This window comes from Malaclemys terrapin, chromosome 4, assembly GCF_027887155.1.
Source record: "Malaclemys terrapin pileata isolate rMalTer1 chromosome 4, rMalTer1.hap1, whole genome shotgun sequence".
In the NCBI taxonomy this organism is placed as follows: Eukaryota; Metazoa; Chordata; order Testudines; family Emydidae; genus Malaclemys; species Malaclemys terrapin.
Window position 1 is genome coordinate 142,243,045 of NC_071508.1, and position 22,216 is coordinate 142,265,260.

The 22,216-nt window shown below is 43.9% G+C and overlaps 1 non-coding gene across 1 annotated transcript; it reads left to right on the top strand.

Moving 5' to 3' along the window:
* Nucleotides 1-7,166: 7,166 nt before the first annotated feature.
* TRNAK-CUU (transfer RNA lysine (anticodon CUU)) lies at nucleotides 7,167-7,239 on the top strand. The gene has a single exon. It is a non-coding gene; the product is annotated as a tRNA-Lys (tRNA).
* Nucleotides 7,240-22,216: the final 14,977 nt, after the last annotated feature.

Consider the following 22,216-nt stretch of genomic DNA (forward strand, 5'->3'; position numbering starts at 1 on the left):
AGTCTTAGAATGCTGTGGAAGTTCTAGAGGACTGGAAGAAAGCTAATGTTGCCAATATGTAAAAAGGGTAAATGGGGTGACCTGGATACTTATAGGTCTGCCAGCCTGATATTGATCCCAGGCAATTGTGGAACTCATTGCCAGGGGATGTTATGAAGGCCAAAACTATAACTGGGTTCAAAACAGAATTAGATAAGTTCATGGAGGATAAGTCTATCAATGGCTACTAGCCAAGATAGTCAGGGATGCAACCCCATGCTTTGAATGTCCCTGGTCTGTGTTTGCCAGAAGATGGGAGTATACAACAGGGGATGGATCACTCAATGACTGCCTTTTCGGTTCATTTCCCTCTGAAGCACCTGGCATTGGCCACTGTCAGAGACAGGATACTGGGCTGACCTAATTTGGCCATTCTTTCATTCAAAATAATGGACTGTTGATATGGGACTCTATTAATACAGGATGAAAGGAGGGTAATATAATTAATGCAAATCAACATGAATTTATGGAAAATAGATCCTTTCAAACTAACTTGATATCCTTTTTTTGATGTGTTTATAAGTTTGGTTGAGAAAAGTAATAGTGTTGATGTAATATAATTACGTGGCCTATGACCTGGTACTGCTCAATATTTTTATTAAGAAACTAGAATAATATAAAATCAATACAGCACACATTAAATGGATTAAAAACTGGCTAACTGATCAAATGTAATTGTAAATGGGAAGCTATCATCGAGTAGATATTTCTAGTGAGGTCCTGCAAAGATCAGTTCTTGGCTCTATGCTATTTAGCATTTTTATCAACGACCTGGAAAGAAACATAAAATCATTACTGATAAAATTTGCATCTGACCCAAAGATTGGAAGAATGGTAAATAATGACGAGGACAAGTCACCGATACAGAGTGATCTGAATTGCTTCGTAAGCAGGACCCAAGCAAACATGCATTTCAATATGGCCAAATATAAACGTACACATCTAGGAACAAAGAATGTAGGCTATCGGTACAGGATGGGGGACTCTATCCTGGGAAGCAGTGACTCAGAAAAAGTCCTGGTGAGGGTCATGGTGGATAGTCAACTGACAGTTTGACATTGTTGCTAATAGGGCAAAGGTGATCCTTTGTACAAACGGGAATATTGAGTAGAAGTGGGGAGGTTATCTTACCTCTCTATTGCCACTGGCGTGACTACTATTAGGATACTCTGTCCAGTTCTGATGTTCACACTTCAAGAGGGATCTCCAAAAATTGGAAAGGGTTCAGCGAAAAGCCACAAGAATGATTAAAGGATTGGCAAATATGCCTCATAGTGACAGACTCCAGGAGCTCAATCTCTTTAGTTTAACAGAAGTTTAACTGTAGAATTGCTTTAGATAGTTTAACAGAAGCATAAGGGGTGACTTGATCACAATCTATAAATACCTCGGTGGAGAATAGAAACCTGATCACAGAAGGCTCTTCAGTGCAGCAGACCAAGTTCTAACACAATCCAATGGCCGGAATGTTGAAACTAGACAAATTCAGACTGGAAATAAAGTGCAAATTTTTAACAGTGAGGGGAATTAACCATTGGAAAACTTAACAAGGGCTGTGGTGGATTCTTATATCACTGAAGATTTTAAAATCAAGACTGGATGTTTTTCTAAAAGTTCTGCTTCAGTTCAAACAGGAATTAATTCAGGGAAGTTCTCTGGCCTGGGTTATGCAGGAGGTCAGACTAGATGATCACAGTGGTTCTTTCTGGCTTTAAAATCTATTAAGTGTAAAAGGAAAAAAAAAGTGATTAGTCTCCCCTCCATGCCCACAACCCCCTTATCTCCATTTGTACTTACTCAAATTGCATTGCATTCATTTTTCAGACGTGCTGGCACAGCTTTATGGTGAAATGAATAATTCACAATGCATGCAGCCCAACTCTCAATCTGACTGATTATTGGGCCTATCTATGTGACAGATTACTGTAGAATTGCTTTAGATTGTAAAGCTGTTAAATATTCATGGATGGTCTTCATTCAATTAATCTGTGGTGCTACCTCTCCAAATTAATATCCTGAGTTGTTAAAATCCATATGCGTGCGTGTGTGTCTAAAGTACTGGTTGGGTAGAAAAAACACAAGTGACTTATTTCAATGGGAAGCTTAACCAAGCAAATTTAGGGTCTGCTCCAAAGTCTGCTGGCATCAATGGAGAGAATCCCATTGTCTTTAAGTGGGGTTTGGATCAGGCTTTCCTTGCAGACTAACAGGGATCAGTCGTCGTGGTGATCTATTGATCAAGGTTATTGGGTCCAGTTTATGAATTTTAAACTGTAATATTTTATGCACAGAGCCCCAGTGGCTCCTTGGTGATTAAGATACTATTTACATTAAATATTGAAGAGTTACTCTACTTAAGGATTTCAGCTGAACTGTGCTCTAAGGAATATTTCCAGACTTGACGTTACAAACCTGTTTCATTAGGGGTAAGTAGGACCCCCATATTTGGCCATCTGGTTCCCATTCTATTAACGTTAACTGTGCCAATAAGTCCCTTGATCACTTTGACACTGTCCTGCTTAGTGTCTGTGTAAAACAAAGAGGTTAAATTCCCGCTTCAAGGGTCTGAGCCAACCTCCATTGAAGTTAATGGGAGCATTCGTATTACATTCTGTGGGCACTGCATCAGGCTCTGTGTGCAAATCTCAATGCAGCTTTGACTGTGGAGCTAGGTTTTGGTCCCTCCGTCATTTGCATGTATATTTTGGGTTAGGGGAGTGTCTGGATGCTGGGTAGGGTTTCAGATCTACACGCATTTCAGATTGTAGCTAGGAAAGTGTGCCCACCATCATGGTGTATCTAAATTATTTGGATGAATGTTTAAAAAACAAAGGGAAATGAGAGTATGGGAGACTTTCCCCACCTCCAAGGCTGAATTTATCGTTGATCCTTACTTGCATTGAATGGTCAGGACTGCTCACATGAGTAAGGACTCTTTAAAGGTGTTCTTAGGGATGCTCTGGAGTTACACAGCCTCTTCTGGCCTGGGATTGCCAATGTGCAGCATACTCCAGCTCCATCCCCTCCTGCCCATGGGTACCCCCTCGCCTGATGTTGAGAGTAGGTGTTAGGGAGTTACACCAGCTTTGCACACCTGGCATTCTCTCTACATCAGGGGAATCCCCTGTCATAGAATATCAGGGTTGGAAGAGATCTCAGGAGGTCATCTAGTCCAACCCCCTGCTCAAAACAGGACCAATCCCCAGACAGATTTTTACCCCAGTTCCCTAAATAGCCCGCTCAAGGATTGAACTCACAATGCTGGGTTTAGCAGGCCAATGCTCAAACCACTGAGCTATCCCTCCCTCCATCATCCTGTTAGGGCAGGTATGTCCCCTTGCTGCAGCTTCAGCTGCTCCAAGGCTTCTATATGGAAAACCACACCTCTTAATTTATGAGGACGGTGTGACTGAATTGGACGTAGGTGGACTAGAACGGAAGTGTAGGTGACATGATCACTTGGGTACTTTCTCTGTGTGGAGTGCTGCACAGTGCATGTTTTTCATAATGGGGTTCTGTCGTGATTCATGAGGCACCGGCACGAAAAGGCATTTTCCTCTATGCACTCTTTTGAGGCGGGACGGTGGCCTATCAGGGGAGAATGTGCAGAAATGTAAATTCTAGAGCTGATTGAAATTTTTCGACAAAAATTTTTCTTCGTAGAAAAATGCAGTTGTGTGGAAATTGAAACGTTTGGTGAAAATTCTGCATGCACTATAAAACCATCTCCTGAAAATCCCTTTCACACTGATTTTTAAGGTCACTGTGACACTTTCCTCAGGGAGCCCAGAGCTGCAAGCCATTGTGTTATCTCTCTGGCTTAGCAAGAGGGAACTTTTCTGGCGCTTAAACTGTGTGACAGCTCCCTGCTGCACCAGTCTGTCTGTCTTACCAGCAAACTCCGTGAGACTCTGTCAGTCTAAACCTCGCCTTGCAGCTAATGTTCAGTGAACCCCAGTTCCCCAGAGACATTTCTCTGTAGTGTCCAGTCCTTTCACTGGATACTCACAGAAATTATTAAGTCCACTGTCTCCAGCGAGACAGTACACACATGCTAGCCTGCTAGCCCTGTTGTGGACACACGCTCTTGTCCTTAATACATAACACTGAGTCTGTAGTAAAACTAAGACTAAAGAACACAGATTCAAGTTGTACTAAGCAAGAGAAGAAAAGACAGGGTATGGGTATAGACAAAGCAAAAATAACACGCTTCCTCATGCCTAGAACTTAACTTTAGCAAGCTACAATCTTTGCCTAAGCGCCTTTCTCAGCTACATCAAGCTATCAGCATCTCCAGCTCTTCCAGCAGGCAGATCCTCCACTGCCAGACTTAGACAGTATCAATCCCTTTGTCCTGTAAGTGATGGATAACAAAGAAGTCCCCGTTCTTCCCTTTTATAGTCCCGAAAACCTTTGAAATGTCTTCTTTGAAAAGTAAAGCCAGACAAAGTTCCTCTCTCCTGCTGCTTGTTCTTTGGGGTGCAGGCACCAAGTCCCTTCTTCATGGTCAGGTCAATGTGCTGTCTGGATTGTTTTGATCACTTTGTTTACTTTAGAGGTGGATCCACATTCCTTTGCCTAGGGTAGGCTTGTTTATCAACAAAGTAGTTGTACAGCAGACACATTACTCTGTACACGCAGTCCATATGGGCATTGCACAGTGATATTCTTGACCAGCGGGAAGCCAGTTTTTACATGATACCTTACAAGACTCTGTCTGGCTAAATTTCTAACCTCAGTGGGTTGGATGTACCCTTTGCCAGTTGGCATAAAGGGGCTCTGAACATCACAGTTACTGTCCGGCACAGTGTCCACTCTTCTGTACAAAAGCCACAGGCACTTAAATGAAACTGACTGGGTCTAAAAGGCTATTTATTACCCCTAGGTACTAGTCTCAGTAATTTTCTTGATTTATGACTGGAGAGGGGTTCAAACTCAAACCCCAGATCCCAACTCCAGCAAGGTCCAAGACCACCTTCTAATGCTGCAGTTCACCCCCATTTCTAGCTGTGGGATAGCACATGCATCCCGTCCTTCTGCTGTATACCAAAGTGACCGTGTGGCTGTATTGACCCTCTGCCTCATATTTGGCCTGATAGTTTCCTCCTGGTACCTGTAAAGGATAATCTTTGCTCCCTGGGCTTGTGATACCAAAGCCATAGAGCTGCCAGTGAGAAAAGCAGTTGTCTCTGCCTCAGTGAATTTGCCCTGAGCAACAGCTGTTACCCATCCATCTCTTGTGAGTAATGACGAGCTGTGCTGGAGCTCTGTGGGTGATGGACAATCATTATCTGTCATCACAACAACGTCCGTCACCATGGACGTTGCACCAGTGTGGACACTGGCGTTTGATTTGCTTAGTGAGATGGGTATCAGCATCAATTTGTGCTGGAGATCACCCAGGAATTTCACCTGCTGGCCCCTCAAATTTTAAACAATCAGGAGCCTCTGAAGAACATTTGTCTGTTTTTAAGATAATAGTCTTTGTTTCCCCTTTCTCCCTGTGACCTTTCATAAATATCAGTTTTTGAACACCCCACACCTCCTTCTGGTGGGTTTCTGGGAGCTGCAGTTCTTCAGGGTCCTTCCAGGGGACACCAGTAGACCAGTGCATCACGTCACAGCGATATCATAGTCCTGAAAGAACTTCTCAGATGTAAATGTTCCTATAAATTTTCTGATTCCTTGTTACCTTCTGAGGGGTAACAGAATGAAATTTCCTCTTGGAAAGCATTTCTTATTTAATGCAATGTGTTCTTGAATGGGAAGAGGGGTGGGGTTTCACTGGGAACCTTTGGAACAGTTTAATTAAGCCAGGTTGTCAGTGGATGGTGTGGTAGGAAGGGACAGCTGGCCAAACCAGAGAAGTTTGGGAACATTTAACTCTCATGTCAAGGGTGATCGGAAGGCTGTAGAAAATGGAAAGTGTTGTTCCATAACATGATGCTGAATAGAGAAGAGTCAAAACCCTGGAACTGAACATCCCCAAACTTTTGAAATTCACATCTGAATTCTGTGGCATGGGCCCATCTCTAGAACGGAGAACTAAATCTGGGACCTCAGCCTCATGAACAGACATGTTAAGGTCAAATTCCAAATACTGGGCCTAGTCCTGAAGCCTTTAGCCAAACTACCCCCTTGACTTCAACATGGCTTTAGACTGAGTAAGGGCTTGAAAGGATTTCATGGTTTCCAAGGGCAGAAGGGATCATTGTGATTATCTCGTCTGACCTCAAATAGAACACAGGCCAGGGAACTTCCCCAAAATAATTCCTAGAGCAGATCTCTTAGGAAAACATCCCATCTTGATTTAATAATTGTCAGTGATGGAGAATCCACCATGACCCTTTATAAATTGTTCCAATGGTTAATTATTCTCATAATTAATTTACACCTTATTTCCAGTCTGGATTTGTCTTGCTTCAACTTCCAGCCATTGGGTCGTGTTATACCTTTCTCTGCTAGATTGAAGAGCCCATATCAAATATTTATTCCCCACATAGATACTTGTAGATTATAATCAAGTCACCCCTTTGCCTTTTCTTTGTTTGGCTAAATAGATTGAGCTCCTGGAGTCTATAAGGAAGGTTTTCTAATCCCTGAATCAGTCTCATGGCTCTTCTCTTCAATTTATCAACATCCTTCTTGAATTGTGGACACCAGAACTGGACACAATATTCCAGCAGTGGTCACACCAGTACCAAATACAGAGATAAAATAACCTCTCTACTCTTGCTTGAGATTCCCAATGGTCATAATAGCTATGGAGAGAAGATGAAACTCTCCCCTATGCAGAGAGCCAGCACAAGGTCTAGCCATGATTTAAGTCCCATTTAAGCCCCTCAGGGTCTTTACATCTTAAATAGAACTTAAATGGTGCATATGCCTTGTGCCAGCTCATCCCCATACTGCGTGGGGATGAGTTTCACCCATAATGAGAAAGGCAAAGGCAAAGACAAAGAGCAATCTGGGGGAGGGATAGCTCAGTGGTTTGAGCATTGGGTTACTAAACTCAGGGTTGTGAGTTCAATGCTTGAGGGGGCCACTTAGGGATCTTGGGCAAAAATCAATACTTGGTCCTGCTAATGAAGGCAAGGGGCTGGACTCAATGACCTTTATTTTTTTAAGCCTGGCTAGCTCAGTTGGTAGAGCATCAGGCTCTTAATCTGAGGGTCCAGGGTTCATGCCCCTGTCCAGGCACTCAACTCAGGGCAGGAGGGATAGTTCAGTGGTTTGCGCATTGGCCTGCTAAACCCTGGGTTGTGAGTTCAATCATTGAGGGGACCATTTAAGAAGCTGGGGTAAAAGTCTGTCTGGGGATTGGTCCTGCTTTAAGCAAGGGGGTGGACTAGATGACCTTCTGAGGTCCTTTCCAACCCTATGGTTCTAGGAATACTGGTATTAAGGGCAGCCAAATTAGTTTAACTGATTCTCAAAACAGCCTCCAAGTTGTAGAGGTGCAAATGCACAAAAAGGAGTATTCTTTCAATGGCTCATATGTCATGTTATTTTTCTGTTTCATATATTGGAGAAGGGAGACTGTGTGGAATGTAAATTCATTTGGCAGAAGCACTGTAATTTCAAACAATTGCTGCAGAGCCCAAACTTGATTATCGTACTAAAATAGCCTAGGTAACGTTTTTTGGGGTTTTTTGTTTTGCACTGGCCTGGTTTCTGTAAACTGCAATAATGTATTGATGTATTTCTCTTTGCAAGGTGCCTAGAATACAAGTACAAAGTGCATGGGGTCTGATTCTCCTTTCGCTTACACTAGTTTTAAACCACAGTAATGTCACCAACTTCACTGGGATTACTCCTGATCTACATCAGGGTCAGTGAAAGGGAAGTCAGGTTATCAAAGTTTACATCTTCCATAGTACGAGCACTTTTATTAAAATTGCATTTGTGCAAGACTACGGGCTGGGTCCTCGGCAAGTGCAAATCAATACGGCTCCATTGAAGTCAGTGGGCTCATACTGATATACACCAGCTGATGATCTGGCGTGTGTGTGTGTGTGTGTGTGTGTGTGTGTAATATATACACACAATTATATATACATTGTGATGGGGCTTAACCCCCCATCCCCTGCAAGGGAAGGGAAAGACCCCCATTAGTCATGCTCCGCACCTAGCAGGTCATTAACTAATTGTCTCCTGGCCAAAGGAGGCAGAACTGGGCCTTATAAGTTGACCCAGGGAGCTCCATTTTGGAGCGACTGCAGAGGAGACAGGTCTCTGGTGGAGAGAAGCCCTGGGATCAGGGCCGGTGCAACCCATTAGGCGACCTAGGCGGTCGCCTAGGGCGCTAGCATTTGGGGGGCGGCATTTCGGGTCCTTCAGCGGCGACCGTGGCGGCCGGATCTTTGGCCGCCCAGTCGTCGTCGGCATTTAGGTGGAGGGAGCTGGGGCAGGGGGGCGCGGGGAGGGCCGCCTGCAGCAAGTAAGTGGGGGGGGGCAGCACGCACGGGAACTCCCCGCCCCAGCTCACCTCTGCTCTGCCTCCTCCCCGAGCACGCCACCCCACTCTGCTTCTCTCCCTCCCAGGCTTGCGGTGCCAAACAGCTGATTGGTGCCACAAACCTGGGAGGTGGGAGAAATGGAGCAGTGACAACGTGCTCAGGAAGGAGGCGGAGCAGAGGTGAGCTGGGGCGGGGAGCTACCGCACAGCTCCCCGGGCCGGGGGAAGCTGCCGCGGGGGGGGGGGGGCCTCAGGGCGGAGGGGGGGAGCTGCTGCAGGGGGGTGCCTCAGGGCAGAGGGGGGTGGGGAGCTGCCACGGGGGGGCGCCTTAGGGCGGGGGGGGTGGAGAACTGCCACAGGGCTCGGGGCGGGGGGGGCGCAAGGTGGACGTTTCACTTAGGGCACAAAACATCCTTGCACCCGCCCTGCCTGGGTTAGTGTTTAATGGTCAGGATACAATGGAGGCCGAATGCTACAGGAGCAGGTTAAGCTCCAGCAGGGAAAGCCGTGAGGCCTAGCCAACAAGGGAACTACAGTGGGCCCTAAGAGGGATGGAAAGGCTCTTAGTTTGAAGATTTGTTTGGACTTTCATTTGGACTTGGTCATGCTGCCCCATACAGGGTTTAGACTTTTAGCCACAGAATACCCAGAGGGGTAGTTGGGAGTAGACACAGGCTGAGAAAGGACATTGCAGGCTGGAAGGCAGGGCCGGCTCCAGGCACCAGCTTCTCAAGCAGGTGCTTGGGGTGGCCGCTCCGGAGAGGGGCGGCAGGTCCAGGTATTTGGCGGCAATTCGGCCCTGTCGGAAGGAGAGCCCAGTAGGGGGTGACAGAGATGGGGGCCTCATGCAAGGCTGTGACCGGAGATGAGGGGGTGTCCACAAGATGCGGATGTGTTACTACAATAATATAAAATATAATAAAAATGTGTATCTAGAATGGAACTAAAAAAAGTGCCAGGCATTCAGAGGGGATCTAGAAGTGGTTATGTGATGGTTGATATGTTATATTCTTACAGGCAACCCATAGGGAGTAGTAAGCTGCTTATACTTATTATGGATTTTGTATGTCTAATTTTGTACTAAGTTAATTGTATTTTCACTAAGAGCTGCAGTAGCCTGCTGTTTATTACTGTGTCTTCACCAGTGAACTGTTACACTTTATCTGCAAATAAGTGGTTTCTGGTAACACGATCTGCATAAATATTGGTCAGCCTTTTTATTCAGTTTGCTGTACTTCGAGTGTAGCAGTAGTTTGAGCGACTCCCTTGTTGAATGCCTGCTAGTGATCTTTACTATGGGCCTGTGAATTGTCTGTATACAAATTAGGAGTTTGTGAAAGCCATTATAATGATTTCAAAATCCCACTTAGTTCAAATAATCTTGAAATATATCTTTAGAATCCAAAACTCTGCTTTGTTTACTCTAGATCTTACGCTCCAAACTGAAATGTAATAACTAGACAGTAATATGCTATATTGTTACCGTCCGGAGACTCTTTTATTAGAATATCAGTAACGTATTATTTGACATTATAGGTTATTTTATCATGTAATTTACCATCTTAATGTGATATTTATATTGATCGCTGCTGTATGGTGTAGAAACAGCATTTCATAGGCTGTAGCTGGCCAATCCAGTACAATGGAGCTGTAGTTACAACAGGCACTGAGCTACGGAAGCATGCACTGTTGCTGCATAAGCACATGCAAGTTCCTGTTTAGGCTATTGCGTTAAATCGCTTTCATTTGGCTTATGTGTGGTATGCTCAGTCCAAGTACTTTTTCTCTCTCTCCTTGCAAGTGGAAACTTAGTAACTGGTTGGATATTTACCATAAACACTCTATTTCACCTTGTTTTATAGCCATTTTATCCCAATGTAGTTTTTTCCTATTACAATACTTTATATTTGTCATTGTGCACAAGACGGTGCTGGTATATCCTTATCCACGGGATCTAAACACTTTACCTCTGCGCAGATGTTCACTCGGGAGTGGGGGTTTGTTCAACAGAACCATTGTTGTTAGAGGCAGAGTGATGAAAATGTCCTTGAATCACTCTGATGGATCTGCACTTCTCTTCTATTCCTGGTTGGGCCACTGGCTGGCAGGGAGACCTTGGTGAAGTCACTTCCCCGCTCTGTGCCTCAATTTCCCCATCTGTAAAATGGGGATAATGATACCGACATCTGTTGTTAAAGTGCTTTGAGATCTACTGATGACAAGCACTGTATAAGACCTAGGCACTAATTATAATTAGTATTGTTTATGCCCAGTAAGCTGTTTAAAATCTTCTGCGGATGTGGAAAAAAAGCAACGATGATTCTTTCTTTTAACATTTACATCAGCCGAGGTTCTGAGCCTTCATGTGAACCCATTCTTTTTTCTCTGGATCTTCCTGTTTTGACTTTCCTCTTTTCCCTCTTTTGCATGGACATAAGACCAGCAGCAACTGAAAAGTGACATATATCTGGGCCCTTGTGTATGGCTCTTCTCTCTCTGCTCCCAGGAAGGTGTTGCTGCTATTATTTTTGTATTACAGCACCAGCCAGTGGGCCCCGGTCAGTTTTTGGGACTCATGGTGCCGAGTGCAAATTGGTGTAGCTCCATTTACTTCAGTTTACACCAGCTGAGGGTCTGGCTCCGTCCCTACAGGAGTTCACAGTCAGAACAGAGATAAGACACAACGACGGGGGAATGTAGGACATAAAAGAAAAGATTCCCCTTGTTTTGTCCCAGACCTCTCTATTGTGTCTCGTGGCTAATTATATTCCATGCCTGCCCTCACTGTAACCTGACCTCCCACTTGTACCATCTTTCTTCTACAAACAGCACTGTTAATTTTGATGAGGCAGAAGCGAATCCTCGGATGTGTCCTTGCTTTCAGGGTTACATCAACTGTCTACCAAACAGGGAGTTGTTCCCGTTTAAAGTGTTACCAGGAACCCTTTGAGCACATGGACTGGGGACAGAAGAAGAGGTGGAACGCAAGCCTTTTAATTGCCCATTGTACTTACTCAAAGGAGCTTTCTTTAGGGGGGCCATAACTTTCTTCATCTTGTATTTCAGGCTGACATCCCTTTTGCCATTACGTCTGATCACCTTATGCCAGTGTGCTTCAAACACTCTCTGGGCGCATCCTGTGACTGGCCGAGTGGAACTGACAGTCTCATTGGGGTGGAGGGTGGGGGGGTTGACATTAATGCTGCTTCATGGGCTAGCCGCTGAAGAGCGTCGGTGGCGTGATGTACATTTCTGCCTCTTCCCAGGAGATTTAAAGTGTCAGCTAAGCAATGTTTTCCTAGCTGCACTGGCCTGGAGACTGGAAGCCAATAGTCACTCCTTAAACGCAAATTCTCTTCCCCGTATGGCATCACAGCGTTGCCATCTGAGCAACAGGGTTTGCTGAGTTCTTTATTGTTTGATAATGAACATATGTACATATATTTTACTCTACAAACATGCTGCTAATAGCCTAATTAATAGTTCTTTTGCCTCATCTAACACTTTAAAGTTTGACTATCTTATTTCTGCTTCCATCATTGTAACCGTGAACTGTGAGCTGTGGGTCACAAGTCAGGGGTACAGAAGCCTTAAGTGAAGAGCCTCTGAGGAGGAAATTATTGGGGAACCCATAAAATGACATCAGGAACGGTGCGGAATGCTTTAACGTGCCTACTGCAATGGTACTTAGTTCTTATATAGTGCCTTCAAGTCTGTCGTTTGGGTTCTGTGTTTGTACAGCACCTAGCTCCAAGATGTCCGGGCCTATGACTAGGGCCTAGGTGCCACTGCAATCTAATTAGTAAGAGGAAGGCAGCTATGAGGACATGCTGGCTTCTCTAGCCTGACAATCCAGAAGAGTCACTAGTGCAGCACGATGCTGAGCAAGCAACCAGAGTGGCTCTGAGGAGCTGTTTTGAGAAGAGAAGAACTAGATTGGGCTAGCCCAGGAGGAAGTTCTATCAAAGTGGAGAAGCCAGTCAGCAGAGGAGAAGGACCAGTATAAGGCTGACCAGGACGGAGGGGGCTGAACCAGAGTGTGTCCGTTCTAGCAAGAACAAGACTAGATATGCTCAACCAGACAGGAAAAGGTGGGCCAGACTGAAGGTGTCTGGGAATCATAGAAATGTAGGGCGGGGCCTCGAAATCATCAAATCCAGCCCCCTGTGCTGAGGTAGGACCAAGTAAACCTAGACCATCCCTGACAGGTGTTTGTCCAGCCTGTTTTTAAAAACCTCTAATGATGGGGATTCCACAACCTTTCATGGAAGCCTATTGCAGAGCTTAACTACCCCTTATGGTTAGAAAGGTTGTCTAATATCTATCCTAAATGACCCTGGCTGCAGATTAAACCCATGACTTCTTGACTCAGTGGACGTGGAGAACAATTGATCCCTGTGTTTTTTCTAACAGCCCTTAACGTATTTGAAGACTGTTACCAGGTACCTCTCCTCAAGACTAAACATCCGTCAGAGTTTCTAAACCTTCTATCCTTTTTGTTGCTCTCCTCTGGATTCTCTCCATTTTGTCTACATCACTCCTAAAGTGTCGCACCTAGAGCTGGACACAGTGCTCCAGCTGACACCTCACCAGTGCTGAGCAGAGTGGGACAATTGCCTCCTATGTCTTACTTTTGTCACTCCCATTAATACACCTCCGTATGATATTAGCCGTTTTCACAACTGCATCACATTTTTGACCCATAATCAATTTGTGATCCAGTGTAACCCCCAGATCCTTTTCAGCAGTACTACTATGTAGCCAGATATTCCCCATTTTACAGTTATGCATTTGATTTTTCCTTCCTACGTGTAGTACTTTGCACTTGTCTTTATGGCATTTCATCTTGTTGATTTCAAACCCATTCACTAATCCAAGTTGATTTGGATTCTAAAAGTGCTTGCAACCCCTCCCTGCTCGGTGACAGGAACTAATGTTCGTAAGTTTCTGAGGAAAACGTGGGTGACGGGAGACTCGAGGACACCTCGGCTGGACATCTTTGGGAAAGCTGTGCTAGTGGGAACTCTGAATCTAAAGATGTAACCAGAGACATTACATCAGTGCCACAGCCACTCAGTTAACAGCTCCCAAAGCCCCTAATAAATTGGGCAGCGTTCATATAATGGCCTCGATCCTCAGCTGCAGCTCCCCCTGCTGGTGCTGTACAAATGACAGACAATCGTTTCAAGCACTGCTCCGTTCTTCAGCTGCACAGACACCACCTCTGTTACACATATTGGGCAAGATGGTAGTTTTAAGCCACTGCCCACATTGGTGGTGGTGGTGGGGGGGGGCTGAGGGGTGAGCTGGGTTTGCACATTGATGGTTGTTCCCAGAAACAGTGTGCGTGAGGGCATTGGGAGCCCTGGGGCATGCCAATCCGAGGGGTCCCCACGACAGATTGCAGCAGTCATAGCCACTCCAGCTTTGCTGGCTGGTGTGTAAGGGAGCAGGCCCCACCTACCTTCTTTGGGGGAGTGTAGCGTCACTCTGGGCGAGATGTCCTCAGTCAGCGTGTGCCTGGAATGCAAGGTTCAGGACCTGAGCTGAAATTTTCCATGCTGGGTGTCTGTCTGTCGCTGAATTATCTGGGAAAGTTTCAGCCAAAACAGTTCAGCCATTTCCAAGAATGAGAATAGGGAAAAAGGCATTGGTTTGCCTGTGTTAAATTCTTACAGACGTTGTGTTGAGATGCTCAAGCGCTTCCGAACTTGGCAGCGGGGACTTGAACTTTGGCAGGGAGGTTATCCTGGTGGCAGGGAACTTGCTTTCCTGGAGACAAGCCTCTGAAATGTGGCCAAGCCTCAGAAAAATCACAGTTCACACACGCTCAGTAGAAGTTTGTTAGGCTTTGTTAGAGACTGGCAGCCCTGGTCTCCGGACATTCTCCATACACTGAGCATGGCCCATATCACACAGCTCCTTCATACTGACTGGATGTTGCATACCCCATCCCCACAGTGGACCGAGCATGTGCCATCGGAAGGCTGCAGGAACTGAGCAGGGCTTTTCTTGAAATTGTTCCTCCTGGCTGCTGGGGGACACTGGGTCTCTAGGTACCAGAACTGAGAGCAGGAAGACTGTCTCTTCTGTGCCCTCAGTGCTTCCTCACCCCCACCTTAGCGGCCAGCCAGTGAAGAGGAGACAGAAAAGCAGCCTGAGTGACTTGACTGCAGAGGAGAGGAGTGAGGCGTGAGAAGGGAGGTGGGGAAGAGGGGTAGATTGGAAATAGAGGAGCACAGAGACAGGCTGCAGGGATGTGAGAAGCAGGGTCTAGGCTCATTCCAGAAACTGGATCTGAACCCAAGATTCCTGAGTCTCAACATTCCTCTGCTGTCTAGCAAATGCCTATGTGTCTCTCTTCCCCCTCTAGTGACTGGCCCACGTGGAGAATAACAACCTACTGCTGCTACCAGTTACTCAGTTAGCTGTGGATCTAAAGGGCCCAAACATGATGATGACCCATGTGATTAATATGGCTCCATATGATAGAATTTTCTATTTTTTCAGTTTGCTTTTTTAAAAAAATTAGGAAATGTTATTGGACCCCACCTCCCAACCTCTTTATATTAAAATAAGATTAAGGCTGTAAAGTTAAGCACTTAAGTTAGGAAATGCCAGATTTAAGGTTGTCTGTGCAATCTTAATTTGGCCTCCTATATGATACAATTGTTAATGGCATGATCACATACTGCCTTTTTCACAGGACCCCACCTCATTCTGTGACCAGAGTGGATAGTGCTCTGGAAATGAATCCGAGTTGTGTGCTGTTCAAAGCTGTTGTCTGTAGAATCCCTGCCTTGCTAGTCGTAGACAAATTAGAAGGTGTGTGGATGCAGGGGCTTGCAAGAAGAGAAAGGATGGTGTCATGATGAATGCAGTTGAATGTTGCTCTGGGGAATTGAGTTCTGCCTCTGCCAGGAGTTCCCACGTGATGGGAGAGTCCCTTGAACCAAACTTTTCACAGGTGGTCACTAATTGTGTGTTCCTCATTTTCTGGGTGTCTGATTTGAAATGCCTTGGGCCTGATTTGTAGAAGTGCTGAGCGCTCACAGCTGCAACTGAAGTCAATGGGAGCTGTGCTTTGAACATTTAAGGTGCTGTAAAAATGCAAATTGCTCTGAAAAATCAGGCCCTTGGAGTCTCAAGAATGGTCACCCAAAATTAGTGGTCGCTTTTGAGAATGTTGGCAATGCTGTGCTTCAGTTCCCCATCTGTGAAATGGGGCCAACAATATCCTCTTACAAATCACGGGTGATGTAAAGAGAGATTTATTCATTAGTGTTTGTGAAACATTTAGAGTATCATAGAAAACCCCACAAAGAAATACTAATTGTGGATTCAGTGCAGGGTTTGAACAATGGGTAGTAAAAACGGCCTGGGGCCACACATTGAAGGATAAGCATGAAGAGAAGTAATGAATAATTCAGGGAGAGCCATCTGTCCTGTACACTGAATGAGGCAGGGGTCCTGTAGAAAACACGTAGCATGCGATCACGTAATTAAAGACGGTATCTGAATGCATACATGCAAGGGGGCTGCATGAAGGTTGCACAGGCAAGCTGAATTCTGGTATTTTCTATCTTTTGAGTGCTTGACTTTGCAATCTTTACATTCTCCTAATGTAGCTAATTTTTGATGTAATAAATAGAAGGCAGCCATGCGCATTCAGATACACCTGACATCTCTTTGAAATGGAGTCAAATGATTTATACCATAATCAAATAACTGGAAAGGAAGTAATTTATTATAAACTGTAAAAATGGACTAGAAACCCATAGACCACCATGCACCCATTTCTATGAATGAGTTATTGCTGCTCTAAATTTCAATAGTGCTATATCCACCTCTCTGGGATTAATGAACTCATGTTTTCTAGAGATTATACTAACAAATGTGTCAATTCAATGTTGCAGATATATAATGCTCTGCCAACGAAGCCTGATAATACTTGAAATGGGACATCAGATGGAATGGGAGGGACAGTATCTGGGGAATATCACAGAAAGTTCTAAAATACGGCAGCGCTGCAAACAGAAGCATGGCGACAATGTGTTTATAGAGGAATCGCATCTCATGGGAGCTGGGAGGCTGATTATGCAATAAGAGCCATGATGATACTAGCAAATTCTGAAATCTTTGTCAAGACAGAAAAAATAGTTGCAGACGTGCTTGGGGAGCAGGGGGAAGACCAAAGCAACACTACATAATATACAACACCATCCAGGACACACTTGATTTAATTAGAAAATCTATTGTGAAATGAGCTGTTTCCCCTCCTAACCAGTCTCGTTGGGCAGAGTGGTCAATTTCTAGACAACAGAAGTTGGAGATTGGAACACCCGGACTGTTTAATGTTTGGTGTGGAGATGTGGGTGAAGACTGCACCACCAGGGGGAGCAAGATACCATTTTTTAAATTTAATCATAATCCCAAACCCATGTATTTACTTTAGGGTGCTTCCAGAGAGAAACTAGACGTTAAAACCAAGATCCTATCAAGGATTCTGTTAGATCACATCCTAGTTAGTGTAATTTTGCTCCCACAACTGTGTGATTGGTGGAGAGACTGGAAATTCAATTTGTCACTATTAAAATATGCAGAAAGGTAAATATTATGGCGAAAACCTCCTTAGACTACTGTGGGGAGACTTTCAATGCAAATTGTGCTCCTAAATCCCTTAGGCACATCTGAAAATCTCCCCATGAGGATACTAGGGGGATTGCTACATCACTTGGGCTGTGCAATGTGATGAAGGCAATAAGCAGAAGATGGGTAATAATATCTAATTGGGACTTGCTAAATTTAGTAAAGCAAGGTGAACAGCTGGGGAGTGGGGATTAAAACTCAACCCCTATCCCCAGTGAGACAGTTGACCGAAGGGTGAGACAATAATGACCCACTTTCAAAAGGCATAGGATCAAGGTGGATTGATTTAAATCACCAATTTAAATAATGATTTAAATCAGCAAGCAGGAAACCGCAATTTAAATAAATTGATTTTAATTGAGTTTTGCATTTGTACTTTATAGTTATTTTCCTAAAGAAAATGATTCTCATTGGTAACCATTAAAACATGTTGATTTCCAAGTAAAGATAGTATTTACATTAAGTTTGGTGCTTCTTTTTGGTAACCAGAAGGATACACTACAGCTGTACACATTTATTTAAGCAATTATACAATTTAACTTACATTTATTCAAATTCTTAATTTTTCTATTTTTATATGTTAGAAATTGGTTAGTGATGCATTTTTTAATTACAAGATGGTGATTAATCTCGTACTTGTGATTTGTATCCAAGCTTTATTTGGATGCAAATTCAAATTAAATTAAAAATGCACAGAAAAAGTAATTTTCTGTAATAAAATAAAACTACCTTCCATGTGCTGGATAATAAGAACAAAAATGTATCAAAAGGTGTTTTGAATTTCAAACCAACTTATTTATTAAACAAAGGAAGTATTATCTGTAGTTAGTGATGTAACTGACTGACTTTGGTCACCAAGTTCTTCAAGATTTTAGAACTAGTAGAGCTCATCCTCTCTCACCAAGGCTTTATCCATAGATTGGAAAAGGGAAAACAAGCTTTCATGCTTTTTTCAATTCCCAATCGGTTTCTTAACTTTGAATGAACTAGTCATTGCACTGAACTAGTTGACTAAACAGAAATGAAAAGATATTCTCTCTGCACCTGCGGAAAGAGGCTTCTGCAGTCAAAAGTTGGTTTAGGGCTTCAACAAACTCTGGATCCGGGTACTTAGCCAGTGCTTTCCACCAGGTCAGTGATCTGACTTTCGTTAAAATTGGGTAGCAAATATGTACTGCTTAATATCATTATTTGTATTTAATTTAAATGATTTTAATAGATTCTGATAAGTTTAGGCCTGCACACAAACTGTCAATTTCAAATAGGTTTATTTCTCATTTAAATTTACAAAAATCTGATTTAAATTTAAAAAATCAATTTTCTAAAAAACATCAATTTTTATCCACCCTGCAGAGTACTGAGCATGTACCTGTGCATGTGCACATCTGTGTGCACAGTTACTGCATGCACAAATGGAGAAAATGTCAGTGCAGGTCTTGGCGCATGCAAAGCAGTCAGTGCTTAAACATTTTTCTGCCTGCACAAATTCAAGTGTGTGTGGACTTTTTACCCCCATTTTTTTTAAAATGGCCTTAATAGGCTATATTTGAAATGAGATTGGATGTGAGGTTTTGATGGAAAAAGATCTCTGTTCCATAAGGGTGAAAAAAAGCAGTCAAATGGCCTGCCAAAAGAGGCAGAAAGCACTAGTCTAAATCAGTAATGCCACCAATGGAATGGATCTGTTAGTGTCCACCTCCAAATCCTCCATGGAAATGCATGGTATAAAATGGCCTTGATCGAATTCCATAGAGTTGCACCGATTTACGTCACCTGGGGATCTGGCTCAGGGAGAATTCCACAAAGCACTCATACTTCAGAGAGTCCAGGGGGGAGAGAGAATAAAGCTCTCTTCTCTCAGATCCTTGGGACATAGACATAACTCGGGATGAAATTTCCTGTCAACAGAAGAGGCAGAATGTGCTTGTCTCACCTTCAAATTGTACAAAGACCAATTAGCTTCAATATAGTGGTAGAGACCCTGGATCACTTGATTAAAAAAGAGGCACTCCTGTCTTCAGTGAAGATGGCAATCTGCCTGACTGGGGGTTGAGAGAGGTGTCTTGAAATCAAACAGACAAGATCTCCTACCTATGCCATGAGAGCTACAGGCTTCTTTCTGTGAATTGTGGTTGTGAAGTCTTAGCAAATGTGCTACAGCCTCAACTAAAGTGATCATTACTGACCAGGTGGGTTCATTAAGGTCCATCTTATTTCTGAAACAGCCACTGCAGTTTCGGGACACTGCTGTGGCCGTCTCAAGAGCTCCAAACCGATGGGAGCTCACTGGCGAATCTTCCTGGGGGTATTACTGCAAGTGGTGGGGCACTAGAGGGCCCTTGAACTCCTGTGAATAGGATTTTATCTTGCTTAGGAGAGGAGTATACTTCTACTTGCACGTTCTTCTCCCCAGATGGCCATTACCTCATTCCAGTGGGGTAGCCAATTAGTTTTCCTGTGAGCTGTCCAGTGAGACTCCGGGAACTACCAGTCTGGAGCACCTGGGAGACGTCCTATTGGGGGAGCATGAGGATATGTGCGCACGTTCCTGCAGAATCCCCTGTCTTTATTATGCGGGCCAAGCCCTCTTTAATTTTTCATCTTCATTTGTGCCTTTTTGAGGCTCAGTGACTTTGAAGGGGAGATAACTTTTCCCAAGTGGACAGGATACAGCCTAAGAGACCAACTGGGGAGAGGGGGAGAAAGAAGAAGGGGGGGGGGAATCTTTTCTCCAACCCAATCAATTGGACAGGGAACCTAAATGAAGGGAGTCCATCCATAACCTAGGGAGAGGTGGTGAAGGGCTAGGAGCCTGCTTTAGTGGGATCTGTCTTGAAATGCTTCCTCCCTTATCTATGAGTGTCAGCAGGAGTTTTTGCATGGGTTATGGCCTGGGGTTATGGAGTCTTTCTATTGACTTCAAAGGGCTTTGGATCGGGCCCTGTATGAATAGAGGGTGAGGGTTTTATAGTGATATACAGAAGAACAAATGGTGGATACTGCTATGTAGCTAACACTATTCTTAGGCTTTTATTTCATTAAGTTCCATGAACTCTGTGCCTCGCTCTGAATGTAAGTTGGGGAACCTCATAGTTATAAAAATATTGGATGGGCCATGGCTTCGTTACCTGAAAAACCCACCACTCTTATAGACGTCCAGGATCAAAGGTTTCTCCTGTTTAACTGGGAAAGAGGGTCCTCGTGTGTTTGTTACTTGTTTGCAGTGGCAGTAAGACTCCTGCCATAAAGGATCAGAGGACAGAGACGTCTCCGTCGGGTAGACAGAATGAGTCAGATACAGGTCCATATAAAGATCATACTGTAGGTCACCTCTGAGAACACCCATGTACCAGTCCACTGGCCTGGTTACTCTCAAGTGGCACCAGCGTCCACTTTTAGAGTTGAGGAAAGGGAGAGCAAATGGAGATACAGGGACACTAACCAGATACTGAAGAGAATAAAAGGAGTCTATGCATATGACTTCATTATCACAATGAAGAATCCAAATGCCTCCGAGCCCTCTTTACACTGGATATTGTTCAGGGATCGAAATTCTGATTGGGCTTTAAGTGCAGTTATTATTAGAAAAGAGGCCCTGTAGAAATAGCATCTCGGGGTCTCATATTTATTCACAGACTACCTCGTTACTTTCCCAAGTCAAAAGTCAATTTTTTTGTTTGCAAATTGCCAGTAATACAAATTCAGCCTGGAATCTGAAAGTCAAGCGGGGCTTTCTCTGCTACATACATCACCCCCAGCAACAAAGATCCTCAGACAGTATACATTGGCCTGCCTCTACTGAAAACAGCAAAGGGCTCAATTCTGTGAGGTGCTGATCACTTCCTAAGAGATGTTGAGAATTCTCAGTTCCCAGTGAAGTCAATGGGAGTTGAGAATGCTCAGCAACTTGTAGGATCAGGCCCTAAATTTGGATTCACAGGGCCAGTTCCTCAGCTGGTGTAAGTTGGCATAACTCCATTGACTTGAAGGGGAGCAAGAGCTCTTGAGAGTGATCAGCAGCGGGCAGAATCGGTCCCTTTATTGACATGCAGAACAGAATAGCCTGCCCATCTACAACTGTATTGGCTGTAGGAGGAAAAATTGTTTTTGTTGGTGAAAATGAACAGGTGTGACCTGAATGACCCAAAGGAAGCAAATGTTTGCAGTAACAAGGTGCAATTTTTACTTCCCTGATCGATCGTAACTACTTGTTGAAATAAATGTCAATAAATGTTTTCAGGAAATGATTGAGGGTTTGGACTTAAAGTAGATAACTGCATGCCTTGGATATTTGGAAATACAAGTGATGTGTGCCCTGAAACTACCTCCCTTGTTGGCTTCAGTTAGAAAAGATTTAGAGAGCTGGGAGTTTGTCTTCCTCTGTCTAGGAGAGCACTGGCCCATCTTTGGGAGCCTTCATGCTCCCTGACTCTGTTGATGACACTCCATTTCCCTCTCCCAGTAGCAGTGCCAAGAATATAAGAAACAAACAAGCAAAGGCCAGTGTCATAAATATAAAGGGAAGAGTAACAACTTTTATGCATGCAGTAATATAAAATCCCTCCTTTACCTGTAAGAGGTTAAGAAGCTCAAATAACCTGGTTGGCACCTGACCAAAAGGACCAATAAAGAAAGAAGATACTTTCAAATCAGGGGGAGAAGGAAGGTTTCGTTTGGGCTCTTTTGTTTGTGTTCCCTCTTGAGACAAAGAGAGAGACCAAGCAGGTAATCCAGCTCCTTCTGAAATGATACATCTAAAATTACAGAAATTGTAAGTAATAGTAAGGAAATGCATTAGATTATCTTTTGTTTTAGCTTGTGAATTTTCCCTATGTCAAGACTAAGAGGGAAGTTTATTCCTGTTTTGTAACTTTGAAGTTGAGCCTAGAGGGGAATCCTCTGTGTTTTAAATCTTTTTATTACCCTGTAAATTTACCTTCCATCCTGATTTTACAGAGGTGATTCTTTTTTTTAAAATTTTTTATAATAAAGTTCTTCTTTTAAGAACCTGATTGGTTTTTAGTGTCCTAAAAACCCCAGGATCTGGTCTGTGTTCACCTCGTTAACCTA